This window comes from Sus scrofa, chromosome 14 (assembly GCF_054392235.1).
Source record: "Sus scrofa isolate SSC_HxYL_T2T_F1_AM1 chromosome 14, Sscrofa_HxYL_maternal_Yorkshire_Landrace_v2.0, whole genome shotgun sequence".
Classification (NCBI taxonomy): Eukaryota; Metazoa; Chordata; class Mammalia; order Artiodactyla; family Suidae; genus Sus; species Sus scrofa.
The window spans coordinates 146508393-146522397 of NC_139396.1; the positions used below are offsets into that span (position 1 = coordinate 146508393).

Consider the following 14005-nt stretch of genomic DNA (forward strand, 5'->3'; position numbering starts at 1 on the left):
GAACACAGAGATCAGAGTTTGATGAGACTGGGGTGACTGGAGCTGGTGGGCAGAGAATCAGAAAAGAAGGAGATTAGGGAGAGAAAGAATTCCATGAGTTGCTGCTGTCTACTAACCTGTGCCTATATAGAAGGAAACTGTGAGACCAGGACAAGAAGCCTGGGGAACTGTCACGTAAACAATTTCGAGAGTTTACAAGGGCAGGAAGACACTTGAGCTCTGAGCAAATAAAGGAGAGAGTCCTGCGTGAACATCTCGGATTTTCAGCTGAGTCACACCTTAGTAATGATTCTAAGATGAAGGTTACTTTAAATCTGCCCTTTAAAAAAGGTTGAAAACAAGCCTTGAAGGACCATGCTGATCTGCACATTACTGAACTGTCTGCCAGACAAACCCAACCCTCCAGAAGAAACGCAACAATCTAGCACTCAACATAAAATTCACAATGTCCAGCATTCAAAAAATATTACTCAAAATGGCAAGAAACAGGAAAATATGACACATAGCCAAGAAAGACCAAAAAAAAAAAAAAAAAAAAAAGAAACAAACATGAAAACGACAGGTGATGGAATTTGAAAACAAGATGCTTATATGTGAAACAGTATATTATTGTTAAAAAGACAAACTGTAGGGAGTTAAATGTATTTTTGGTAAATTTTAGTGCAACGAAAATAAAATCAAAGAAGTATAGTTAAAGAGTTATTAATGGGGAATAAATGTCATGTGAAATAATACTCAGTTAAGCTGCAATAACATGGGTATGAGAGAAAAATAAATGAATAACAGATGGGAGAAAGAGAAAGGCAATAAAAAAAGCAGTATATTTAAATCCAACCATATTGTTAATTGCAATGTAATATTGTTAATTGTTAAATGTAATTAAATGTAATTTTAAAACATTCCATTTAAAAGACAAGTTTCTCAGACTGGACCCAATTTTATGCTGTTTCAAGGGAAATTAGAAAAGTATTTTAACTTCATGAAAATGAAAACAAAAAACTAAAATTCGTGAGATGCAGCTAACATACCATTTAGAGAGCGATTTATAGGCCTTAAATGACCATATTAGGAAAGAATAAAGGTCAAAAATCAGGGCTATTACCTTCTACTACAGTGATCTTACCTTTGTTAAAAGTTAGAAAAATAAGAACAAATTAAACCTAAAGTTAGTAGAAGGAGGAGTATAATAAATATAAGAATGGAAATCTAAGAAATAGAAAACAGACAAAAACAGGGGAAGAGAATTAATGAAACAGAAAGCAGTTTTCTTGAAAATATCAATAAAATTGATAAATTTCTAGTTAGGATGGTCAGGAGAAAAAGAGAGAGAGAGAAGATAGAAATTACTAGCTATAGGAATTCCTTGGTTAAGGATCTGATACTGTTATTATTCCCTAGTTAAGGATCTAATTGTCATTGCTGTGGCTCTGGTTACTGTGGTAGCACAGGTTTGATCCCTGGCCTGGAAACTTGCACATGCCACCAGCATAGCCAAAAGAAAGAAATAAAGAAAGAAAGAATTTACCAGCTATAAATGAGGAGACATCATTATAAATCCTACAGACATTAAAATAATAATGGAATAACAAGGGAATAGCATGAGCAATATTATCAAATAACAATGCATATGATATGGAAAAAAAATCACCTAAAAGTCCCAAATTCTCAAAAGTATACTCAAGAAAAAAAAAAAATAGAAAACTCTAATATTGTAAATCAATTTAAAAAATAAATTAGTAATTTAAAACTTTCCCACAAGAGAAGCCCCAGACCATACGTCTTTGCTGGTAAAGTTCATCCAGCATTTAAGGAAGGAACAACATCGATCTTAACTTTTTCCAGAAAATAGGGTAAAGGGAGCACTTCCCAACCCATGTTATGGAACTGATGGTACCTGAATAACAAAACAAGGCAGAAAGAAGAAAAAAAAAAAAGAAATTGCAAGAAAAGAAAATTATATACCAATATCCTCCATAAACTACACACAAAAATCATGAACAAGATATTAGTAAATATAAGCCAGTCATGTATAAAACAGATACTATATTGTGGCCAAGTGGCTTTATTCCAGAGATGCAAAGGTGGTTTAACATTCCAAAAAAAAAAAAAATCAATAAACACAATTCACTTTATTAATAGAATAGAGACATCTTATATGATCATCTCAGTAGACACAAAAAAAGACATTGGATAAAATTCAATACCCGCTCATGATAATAAATATCAACAAATTAAGAATAAGAAAGAACTCTCTCACGCTGATAAAGATCGTCTATAAGATATACCTACAGCTAATATCACACTTAATGGTCAAAGAAGAAAACATATTCCTTAAAGTTAGCAAATAAGCAACGATGTCTGTTCAGCAGTGTACTGGACATCCTAGCAGTGCAATAATTTAGAAAAGAATTTTTTTTTTTGTCTTTTTGCCATTTCTTGGGCCACTCCCGCGGCATATGGAGGTTCCCAGGCTAGGGGTGGAATCAGAGCTGTAGCCACCGGCCTACACCAGAGCCACAGCAACGCGGGATCCGAGCCACATCCGTGACCCACACCACAGCTCACGGCAATGCCAGATCCTTAACCCACTGAGCAAGGCCAGGGATCGAACCTGCAACCCCATGGTTCCTAGTTGGATTCAGTAACCACTGAGCCATGACGGGAACTCCGAAAAGAAATTTTTTAAATTGAAGGCATATAGACTGGAAAGAAAGAACTGACATTTTTTTTTTATTGAGAGAATTTATTTGATTATCTAGGTAGACAATCCTGAAAGCCTACAGCCACAAAACTGGAACTAATATATTAATTTAACAATGTTTTATGACCCAAGGTTGTTACACAAAAAAAATTTATTTTCACAAACTATCAAAGAAAAATTAGAAAATAAAATTTGAGAAAAGGCAATTCTACACTATAGAATGGAAAGCAAATCAGTTGTTCCCTTGGGTAAAAAGAAAATAAAAGGATTAATTACAAAGCAGCAAGAGGGGACTTTTGTGGATGACAGAAATATTCTACATTTTGATTGTGGTGGTTACATAGATGTGAACACTTGTTAAAATTCATTAAATCCTACAATCAACATGGGGACATCTTATTGTCTATAAATTTTTGTGTCAATGAAGTTGAGGTTTAAAAAAGTAAAAAAAAAAAAAAAAATTGGGGATTCCACTACACCAGTGATAACTTACTAGAAAAATATAATAGACTCTTGTCACAATTCCTAATGGTCTGCCACCACCCTACATTACCAGGACTATCTAGGAATTAATCTAAAAATACACAAGATCTTTTATAGAGAAATAACTTATTTTTTTTGTCTTTTTGCCATTTCTTGGGCCGCTCCCACAGCACATGGAGTTTCCCAGGTTAGGGGTCAAATCAGAGCTGTAGCCACTGGCCTACGCCAGAGCCACAGCAACGCAGGATCCGAGCCATGTCTGCAACCTACATTACAGCTCATGGCAACACTGGATCCTTAACCCACTGATCAAGGCCAGGGATCGAACCCGCAACCTCATGGTTCCTAGTCGGATTCGTTAACCACTGAGCCACAACGGGAACGCCTAGAGAAAAAATTTAAATAAACCTAAATAAATGCAGACATAGAACATGTTTATAAATGGACGGACCTAAAGGTCAATCCTCCCCTCATTAATTCCTAAAATTCTACTCAATTCCAATAAAAAATTCCCTTTTTTGGACCTTTATAAATCTTCCAAAATTAAGAAAAATAAAGCTACACGAATAGCTAAGACACTTTTGAAAAATAAAAAGGACCAAAGTAAGAAAATTTTGCCCTATTAGGTATTCCGCAAAGACATGGTAATGTAGTTAGTGGGGTATTAGTACAAGAACAGGTAAATAGACAAATGGAATAAAGAAGAAAACTCAGAAAGAGACCTCTGATCTGTGCTAAAGAGGCACTAGGATTCAGTGGAGGAAAAAAAAATGAATTATTTAGTAGATTCTGTTGGGGTAACTGGCTCACTGGCCAAACATAAAAAAAGTGTGGCTCTAATTCAAACCACATTAAAAAACAAACTCAAAAAAGACCTAAATGTAAAAGAAAAATGCTATGTATTCAATAGAAGAATATGTAAAAGAATATCTTTTTGACCTTAGGGAGGTAAAGCTTTCTTCAATAAGGCACCAAAAGCAAAAACCACATGGCAAAAATCGGTGAACTTGACTACATCAAAATTTAAAATATCTGTTTAAACCTGGCCACCAGAGCCATAGTTAACTGAGAGATGGCAGATTAGGAGGAATTAATGAACAATGCCTAAAACTAACAAAAGAATAGACTCCAAATATCAGGTACTGCAAACTGACAAGAGAAAGAGAATCTAAAGCAGAGATATAGGCAGATGCTAGAAGGGGAAGTTACATGGCGGATAAGTTTATGGAGAACTGATCAACCTCATCAGTAATTAGAAAGATGCAAATGAAAATAGCAATGAGAGGCGTGCCCTTGTAGCTCAGTGGGTTAAAGATCTGATGTAGTCACGGCAGTGGCTCTGGTTCGATCCCTGGCCTGGGAACTGGGAACTTCCACATGTGGTGAGTGCAGCCAAAAAAAAAAAAAAAAAAAAACCAAAAACCAAAGAACAACAATGACAACAACAAAACCAGTGAAGAGATGCTGCTGGGCAGCAATGATTAAGTCAGAAGAAAAGACAAAGACAAAACGTTAATGAGGATGTGGAGAAACAGGACCCTTCCAATGAGCTCCATTTTCCAGAAATACAAGCAAAACAATGCCCCCAGGGAGCTCTGGGTTGCGGGCTGGCACTTGGGCGGGAATGGAGTGGAGTCATTTCATGAAGCTGTCAGTGGCCTCCTAGGTAACCTGCAAGGGCCGCCCAGATTCATGCCAACAGGGGAGATCAGGCTGGCATTCAGGTCCTGACACTTATCCAGATCAGACTGGAAAATTCGGGAGAGGGCTACAGAATGCAATCTCTTTCTCCTCGGAAACATACAAGCTAGGGTGGGAGAAAGAGGGGTCAGTCATGGCGTGTTGGCACCTTAATCCCCGCGCCCTGCCTCCCATTCTTCCCAGGAGGAAAGGAAGAGAGCGGATACGAGGGAGGTCCTTGGGTCTGGGACCTCTGGCGCTTTGAACATGCTCCTGGACCCCATGCCAGGATGCTCCCTGCCTCAGAATCCTCATCCACGCCATGGGAGGGAGCCCTGCCCCAGCCTCCCCTGCCGGCCGGGTTACTGAAATACGAAGGCCTGTGAGTTCACAATGCAGGTAGTGGGCTGAACCATGAGGAAGAGTTTGCTGGGCTGCTTTGAGGTTTGACCTATTTATTTTTCTGCAGGAGCTTTTTTGGAAACTCTCTTTGTGAAGGTTTTTCCTTCCTTCTTCCTTTCTTCCCTCTGACTTTGACGTCAGCCACAAAAGCTAGCGTGGGCAGAATTTGGGCGTTTCGAGGACACTGCAGGGCGAGGAGTCCGTTCCTGGCCCTTCCTCTCTCCCGGGCTCTGGTCTCTGCAAGAGGCTCCCTGAAGTCCCAGGATGAAGGACAAGGTTCTCCATCGTCTGATCCCCAGTTGTCTCACTTTCTGGCCCCTCTTTGCCGCAGCCCAGATCCAGGGTCCCAAGCAGAAGCCTCAGGACCCAGGATTTGTCCAGGGCCACCTAGGCCCAAGACTTGATCAGATTTCCCCAGTTCATCACTCAAAAAAACAAAAAACAAAACAAACAAACAAACAAAAAAAAAACTTTGTGTCTACAAAGAGTGCCCCCAACAGAACATTCAGGAGGCAATAAAGAGTTGTTCATGGAAAGAGACTCTGGTCACCAGCTTCACATCCCCTAAAATTTTCCCTACCTGGCTGACAGCTCTCAGAATTTACCATTTGCACTAGAAGCAAACAAGGAAAATGAATGCAGCCAGGAATATCCCATTAAGATGTATGAGTCATTTATGCCTCAGTGTGGATGAGATACTCAGAGCCTTTCTTGGGGTAGCATGTGAGAAGATTCCAGCAGCCGGCCACCTACGATGGAGACCTCTTAGGGAGAAGAGGGCCCAGGCAGGACAGGTGAGAGTGCCCAAGACAAACTCATCCCCTCCTCCTGGCTCTGGCTGGGACTGGCTTGCCAAAAGTCCACCCAACGAACCCACCCCCATCCCCCTGCCCAGGATGCTGGCCCATGTCCTCGTCCCTTCTCTTCCAGGCTGGTACCAGCCATCAGACCCACTGGCATCTCCTGACCCTGCTCTCCGGTCACTGCTCTTTCACCTTCTCTCTCTACAGATCTCTTTTTCATTTTTTTTTCTTTTTAAGGCCACACCTGCAGATATGGAAGTTCCCAAGCTAGGGGTGGAATCAGAGCTGCAGCTGCCAGTCTACACCACAGCCACAGCAACACCAGATCCAAGCTGCATCTACGACCTACACCACAGCATATGGCAATGCCAGATCCTTAACCCACAGAGCAAAGCCAGGGATTGAACCCTCATCCTCATGGATACTAGTCGAGTTCCTAACCTGCTGAGCCACAGTGGGCACTTTTTCTCTTTTCGTTGTTTTTCACTCTCTCGTTTGTTCGCTTTCTCATTTTGTGTCTTTCACTTTCTCTCACATTTTATCTTATGTCTGTCTGTCCCCTTTGCTCGTCGTTCACATCCTCTCTTTTACTTTTGTTCTCTTCTATTTCACTTTCACTTTCTCTAACTCCCTTTTTGCTGGGGTCTCAGCCTGCCCTCCACCTCGGAGGGAACACAGTGTCTCCCTCTGCTGCCCTATGTCCTTCTGGATAGCCTTCCACAGAAAAGTAGGTGTTCACGGGTTTGCTATACATCAGATGAACATACATTCTCTTTTTTCTTTTTCCCATGCCTTTCTTTTTCTTTCCCCACTTCCATTATTTCCACCCCCCTCCTCTGGGCCTGTCCGCTGCCCTCTTTCCTTCTCATTCCCCTCTCTACCCTTCTCTTCCCCCATCCTCTTCCTTTCAACTGCGTGAACATCTCAATTGTACCATGTCGGCGGATCCTTGCCGGTCTGATATTTTATACTAGGTGCGTCTGCTTTAACTGCTCTGCTTAAAAATGAAACCCATCTGCCCCAAACTGAAAACAGCCTCTCCCCCACCAGGGACAATAAATATTGATGACTTGAGGCATGATTGGCTTTATGATGTTTGATGACAACTGGTATCAGTTACAGAACTTACATCATTTAATAAAAAAATGAAAAGCCCTAGCAGGGATGTTGCATGTCAACAGACATTATTAAATGTCAAAAGAAATACATTTTCTTCAAGCGCCTGAAATCTAAACAATGTGAGGGTGCTGGGGTGGGGTCGGGTGGGGGATGTTCGGACAGCTTTTATGTGCAGTTAGGAATATTGTTTCTTTTCGTGTCCACCCTAATTTGTGCCAGTTGATTTTTTTTTCCCCCCTTGGGCTCTACTGTAGGCACCACCACAAAACCTGTCTCAAAAAATCCTCCTCCTGTTTGTCCTTTGAAAAGCGGAGTCCATTTGAAGATGCTCTCCTTCTCCCATGGGAAACCTCTGAGATGCTCCAGAGAAAACAGGACACAAGGGTACCTGAGCTGGAAGCCGAGGACGGAGGGTGAGAATTTTCATATCTCTATTTTTATTGTCAGTACGAAATCAGGACTGCCTGGCTCTGAAGTTGAAAGCACATAAACCAAGTTCTGGTATGTAAGCCTACTGTGCTTCCATTTCTACCCTGATAAGTTAAATAGAAATCAAATTATTAAACGGGTGACTGCCAACATTTCTATTTGGGATACCTTCAGTCATAAAAAACGAATTGTAAGGGTGGAAACATTTACTGCTATTTTAAATGTATTCATATGCTCTACAGAGCTGGATTATGGCCACCTGAGATACTTCCGGAGACTCGTTTGGATATATTTAGAAGGTCCATAAATTCTTGTGGTCTTGAGGGTGGTTTGGGTGAATTAAGTCTCTAAAGGCTTTTGTAATTGAAAAAGTTAACTTGGCTCCTTCAAATTCCCATCTGACCTCCCTCCCACCCTCATCCCCCACCCCTGGGAGCTTATGCTGGGGGAGAACCAGACTCGTTTTTCATCCCTGCAGTTGTCGTGGTCTTCCAAAGAAGGTTCTGAAAGAAGAAGATTGGACTGCATGGGAATCCAGGGATTTATGCGACTCGATCCTGCATTTGTAAAAACAGTGTTATTATTCCTAGCCATCTGACAGGGTCATCATGCAAGTCCCAGAAGTACTGTCTGTGGAAGTGATTTGAAAATGGCAAAGGGCTAAGAGGTGTCTCTTTTGGAGAAGCAGCCTGTGGCTGGGAGGTCACTGGGATTGGACTTTAACAGTTGGGGAAGCCATGTGCGTGCCTCCTCAGAGCCTCGGTTTTATCACCTGGGAAGTGGAAACGATAATACCCACCTCTTAGGCTTTGAAAGTGGGAATTAGACATAATGTGCATAAAATTATTGCATAAGCAATAAGATGCTGTGTGCTCTCATTCATAAATACTTTCAACACTGACGTGCATAAGGTGGGCAGCAGGGAGCTGAGGATGGAGATGCAAGTTGTCCGAGGAGCTATTCTGACCTTGACGACCCCTCCAAGCAGCTCTGGCCTTGGAACCTGGAGGCCTCCTGCTATGCCATTGGAGGAATTTCCAGGAGGTGGGAGAAAGTTCCAAGGAAGGATGGAAAGAGCAGCTGGGTCACACCTGTCCAAGGAATGGAGGGCGGGAGTGGGGGCCCTGGAGAGTGGGAAGCTTCAACTTTATTGGTGGACAAGGGTGTTCAAGGCAGATAGACGCACAGGAACGGGGCTGAAAAGAAAGCATGATGCCCAGTTTGGACAAAGGAGGGATATGCAATTGCAAGACCTTGGATGGGGAGAATGGCGAGCAAAATACAAGGTGTGCTGGGATTTTTATAGACCTTGCCACTGTGCTCGCATTTATAAGATTTGTGCTGTTTTCTCTCTGTGGGGTTAAGGCTGGAAGGAAACTGGAGTGCTTCAAAGCTCCCCATCCAGGTTCATGCAGGCCCTCTGCAATGCAGCCCATCGCCCGCATCATCTTGGCGCCCAGAGCTGGGAGGTGGGGAGCAGACATTGACACGATTCTCTCAGAAGTGACTTTCTTGTGATTTGTTCCACCATTCCTTCCCTCAGCCAAACCAGAAAAACCACTGAACCTGGGTATTTGGCGTGGGTTAGGGATTTCTGGATCTCATAAGGGCAAATGACTATACAACAAAAACGGTTCCCTTAAAAGTTCACACTCAGTCCTTGGAGTGGGATGTGCGTGTGTGTGTGTGTGTGTGTGTGTGTGTGTGTAGGACAGGAGAGGGTCCAACAGACTCTCACTTTTTTCCAAATAAACGCCCCCAACTTCTAATTAAGAGCAAGTGCAAACAGATGGGAAGGGTGTATATTTCGTAATAGAAATGGGCTCTTCATGACTGACCATCCTCAAATTAAAAAAAAAAAAAATGAATCACTCTCTCCCTACTCTGCTCCTTTTGGAAGTTGTCCCTTTAAATGAAGTAGACAAGCCAGAGTTGTTTTCCTCCAAGGAATTTAAGAGAATCAACATGTTTTCTTTTCCTGGTTGCATCTGTGGTTCAACTGCTTCAAATATTTCACTTCTTAAAGTAACCTCAGTTTGTTACGGTGGATTTGTTTTTTTGTTCTCGCCCCCTCCCACACCCTTGTTTTCTTTTTGTTTTTGGTTTTGTTTTGTTTTGTTTTGTTTTTTAAGGTAGAGAAGATCAGCTCCCAGAAAAGAAAAAAAAAAAAACTTCTAGTTGTCAGAATCGGAATGCATATCAGTTATGCTGGGAGACAATGAAAACATCAAACAGCACATACAAGCCATAAAAAATTCAGGTCCTCTGAAGCAATGTGGGACACGCTTGGTTGCGCTCCTCATTTGCATGTCGGTACCCACAATGCTCTGCAAGCTCCCAGATCTTTCTGAGCAGCCCCAGTGCCTGAGCCCTAGGGAACAAAGTGAAAGGTTCGCATGAGCTCCTGGGTGAAGGAGGTACTTTAGCATCTGCGGGGAAACGCCAAGCGGGTGCGGGGCTGCAGTGATTAGCAGCCAGCCCTTTAGGGCTTAATCACAGGCTGGGAAGCCGTACCTTGTCTTTTGTGGGTTTTTTTTGTTTTGTTTCTCGCCTTCCTCTTCTTCCCTTTCCCCAGATGTGCTGCAGCGGTGAAGGCCCGCTGTGCAGGAAGAGGAGGACGTCAACCTTTAGAAGTCTTGGCTGGCTGGGTTGTTTGTTACAGCACTTGCCTGGAATTTGAGATTTTTGTGCAGTGTGTGTTTTCTGATTCGCAACCTCGACCCAGGATGCGCTGGCTTTTTCTACATTTGGGCTCCCGGGGACAGTCCTTGTTTGCTTGGGGCAAAAGACCTCGGTGCCACCCTGACCCCCTGGTGGGGGCAGGAGTTTCCCCTCGGCACTGCCGCTGAGCCAGTCTCTGCCCTTGCTCTTCCCACCCACACGCAGTGCTTCTCTCTCCAAGCTTTGCTCCCCAAGGAACCTGCCAGAGCCATTGTCTGGATATTCCAAATTCCATGGGTGGCTTGGGAATATAGGCCTCAAATTAAGAGTCAGAGAAGGAGGAAAGTAAATTTGGCCCCTGACCAGCCCCCCCCCCCCACCTCCTGGGTGGTCTTGGGTGTGTCACTGTCACTTATCATCCTCTCTCTCTCCAAACTGTCCTGTCCTGGGAACTACAGAGGCTCAGGACTCTTCTTCCACCTGTGATTTTAAAATGGCCAAGCATTCTGGGACACGACAAAATACATAAAAAAATAAAAGTAGAGCTCAATCTTTGAGGCTTCTACCTGGAAGGTTTTTGTCTGGGTTTGTACTTTGATTTTGAAGCTTCGCTTTTCTCAATGCTGCAAAGGAGTTCTTAGGCTAGATTAATTTAGCAGTAGGAAGATCTGGGCAGAAGAGTGAACGTGGATCCATGTGGGCTCTCAACCCAGTCCCTGAAACCCCAAGCTTCAGAGGTAAGATAAAAGTCAGCTCCCACCCAATTCAGAAGCGGGCTGCCTGCGAGCCAGATCCAGCCGACAGATTTGTTTTCTTCAGTCAGTACACAGCATTGCAAAATGTGTTGAATCAGTTGCCAGCATTTGAAAATCAGGAGTTTTATAGCATCTCTTAAAACATCTGAAGATCTGGCTCCAAGGCCTACATTTCTGCCTAGCAACCGCCAGCCAGGGTTGCTTAGACAGCGCCCCCTGGGGGCGGCTCTCTTCTCCTGCAGGGCCGGCCTTCCCGGTCCCCCAAACGCTCTCCAGCCCTTTGGTGTCGGGCCACCCACTCCGCTTACCTATGTTGCCATCTAGATTTTTCAGGCTTGTGCAGGCTCGGCCTTAGCCAGAATCCATGTTGTTTGCTTTGCCCCCAATAGCACTGGCATCGGGATGACCCAGCCCTCAGCGTGGACAGCTTTTCACGGTGGAAATAGAGGGAGGCAGGACCAAGGGCCTGGTCTCATAAGCACTCTCAGCTTTTCCATCCCAAACCCCCAAATGTGCTCCGCTTTAGCAGATGTGTTTTTCACCTGCTGCAGCCTGAGGAATCCACCTGGCCTCCCGCCTCCTCTTGGCAGCATATTTCTCTTCGCTTCTGATGCTTCAAGTAGTCTAGGGTGAGGGGTGGGTTGCAAGGTTTGGATTTTTAAAAATTCCTTTCCAGATTTGTTGTGTCTATTTGGGGCTGCAAATGGTTTTTGGTGTCAACGACTAACCACTGTTTGGTCTGCAGAGCCATCTCTGTTGAACTTGGATGATGGCGAAAGCCCAGTTTCCCCAAATAAAGTCTAAAGACATGTACACATTTATTCCCACGTGTGTCTTCATGTTTCTGTCTGTCTCAACACACCTCAGACATGTCCACGCATGGGAGCGTCCTGGGAAGAAAACGGGCAGGTAATTTGACCCTTTGCTGTAAACTACATAAAAGAAAAAAAAAAGCAAGTTGACCCAGTCAGATCATAAGAAGGATGTTTCAGAACATGGATATTCGATTGAGAGCTTCGACTGCAATTTGGTTGTTTCCTTATAACTTAAAAGACAAATGACATCACTAGAGAAAATGGGAAATAAAATAGGAAGGTAAAAAAAATAGGTGAAAATCACTTTAAACTTTACCCCTCCCTCCACAAAGAAAACACAAAATCTAATTGACAGTCTTTACCAATATCAGAACCTGAAATGTGTTTAATGTTCACCAAGTTATGAGACGGTTCTAACAAAAAATGATGCCAGGTTATACCAGTCCTGATGATGATAGCTGCCGTTTCCTGAAAGCTAGGAACAGGGCTAAAGGCTATTGCATTTTGATTCTGTTCACTTTTTTTTTGTCTTTTTGCCATTTCTTGGTCTAATCCCGCGGCATATGGAGGTTCCCAGGCTAGGGGTCTAATTGGAGCTGCAGCTGCTGGCCTACGCCAGAGCCACAGCAATGCAGGATCCAAGCCGCATCTGCAACCTCATCACAGCTCACAGCAACACTGGATTTTTAACCCACTGGGCGAGGCCAGGGATCAAACCCGCAACCTCATGGTTCCTAGTCAGATTTGTTAACCCCTGAGCCGCGATGGGAAATCCCGATTCTGCGCATCTTTATAGCAACTCTCTAAGGTCAAGGTGTTGTCCCCATTTGACAGGCGAGAAAACTGACGCTTAGCACGGTGAAGTGATTTGCCTGAAGTCCCACAGGTGGAAAGGGATGGAGCTGGTATTCAGACCACACCACCTTCCAGCAAATTCTGAGCCCAGACCCCAAGACTGCTGCCCTCGCTGCCCCCCCCCCCCCCCCCCCGCCAACCTGGCCAGAGTAAGGACCTGGCAGACAGCCTGCCTTGGTCATGGGGGACTTGGGAACTGACTCAGGAGAAGTTTGAGAATGATGGAAAGAAACAAACGTTGTATTTGATACACAATTCCATTGCTAAAAACGACCCCCGAGGAGGTACCCTGGGAGGCCCACTGGCTCTCCTTCAATGAAACCCTTGATCTTCAGAGATTAGCCTACTCTAGACCAACTGATAGACTAGGCCACTGCCTGGCAGGTTGGATGGTTTCTCACCCTGAATACCCATGGTTGGTTAGGGGAATGCAAGGGTACCCATTGCCTGAGGGTGCTGGGACCTGGCTGAGCTGACAAGGCCATACCTGAACCAAGATCAGGATGGAGACACAGCGTCAAAATTGAGAGGAAGCCCCATCTTCCTCCACATCTTATCTGAGGAGAATGGTGAGGATGAAATGGGGGTTTGAACCCCAAGGCACGTGGCTGGTGTAAGGTGGGCATTTTCAGTGAATGCTGGGTCAGAACCTGGCAGCTCTTGACATGGTGACTGGCAGATGTGGGCAATTGCTGAAACAAGGTGGGCTGGGCTGCAGGCTCAACTTTTATGTACCCTTGTCATGGACATTGATCACGAAGGGGGAGGCACTGGGCCAGGGACTAGGGGAGGGAGATACCAAAATGAACAAGGCAGTTTCTGTGCCTTCCAGCAGTTTATACAATTCCTCTCTTGCAAGGCAAGTCGAACAGAGACTCAAAGTTCAGTGGAGAAAGCAGCACATTCCTTTTTTTTTTTTTTTTCTTTTTAAGGGCCACATTCATGGCATATGGAAGTTCCCAACTTAGGGGTCAAATCAGAGCTGTAGCTGCCAGCCTACGCCATAGCCACAGCAACGTGGGATCCGAGCCACATCTGTGAGCTACACTGCAGCTCACGGCAACACTGGATCCTTAACCCACTGAACAAGGCCAGGAATCGAACCTGTATCCTCATGGATACTAGTCAGGCTCATTACCGATGAGCTACAATGGGAAGTCCAAGAGCAGCTCATTCTAAGGAGAAAGTGGGGAACTGTGCCCAGGGTCAGGAACCATGTGTACTCATCTTCCCATCCCCCCATGTGGACCACGGAGTTGGGCCTACAGTGAGCATTGAGTAAATGTGGATGAATGATGGGAG

General features: G+C 44.0%; 1 protein-coding gene across 5 annotated transcripts in view; it reads left to right on the forward strand.

Annotated features, from left to right (window-relative positions):
• LOC110256666 (uncharacterized) overlaps positions 1 to 8478 on the forward strand; it is a 280078-nt gene extending 271600 nt beyond the window's left edge. Inside the window, exons 1-3 of one of the 5 annotated variants that reach the window (XR_014826240.1) lie at positions 5882 to 6060; positions 7498 to 7601; positions 8096 to 8478. The gene's annotated coding sequence lies outside the window, so the exon portion shown is untranslated. Of the gene's footprint in view, positions 6061 to 6672; positions 6797 to 7221; positions 7308 to 7442; positions 7602 to 8095 lie in introns of those variants that run through there. The other 4 variants (XR_002338526.2, XR_014826238.1, XR_014826237.1 and 1 more) reach the window with 4 other exon arrangements.
• Positions 8479 to 14005: the final 5527 nt, after the last annotated feature.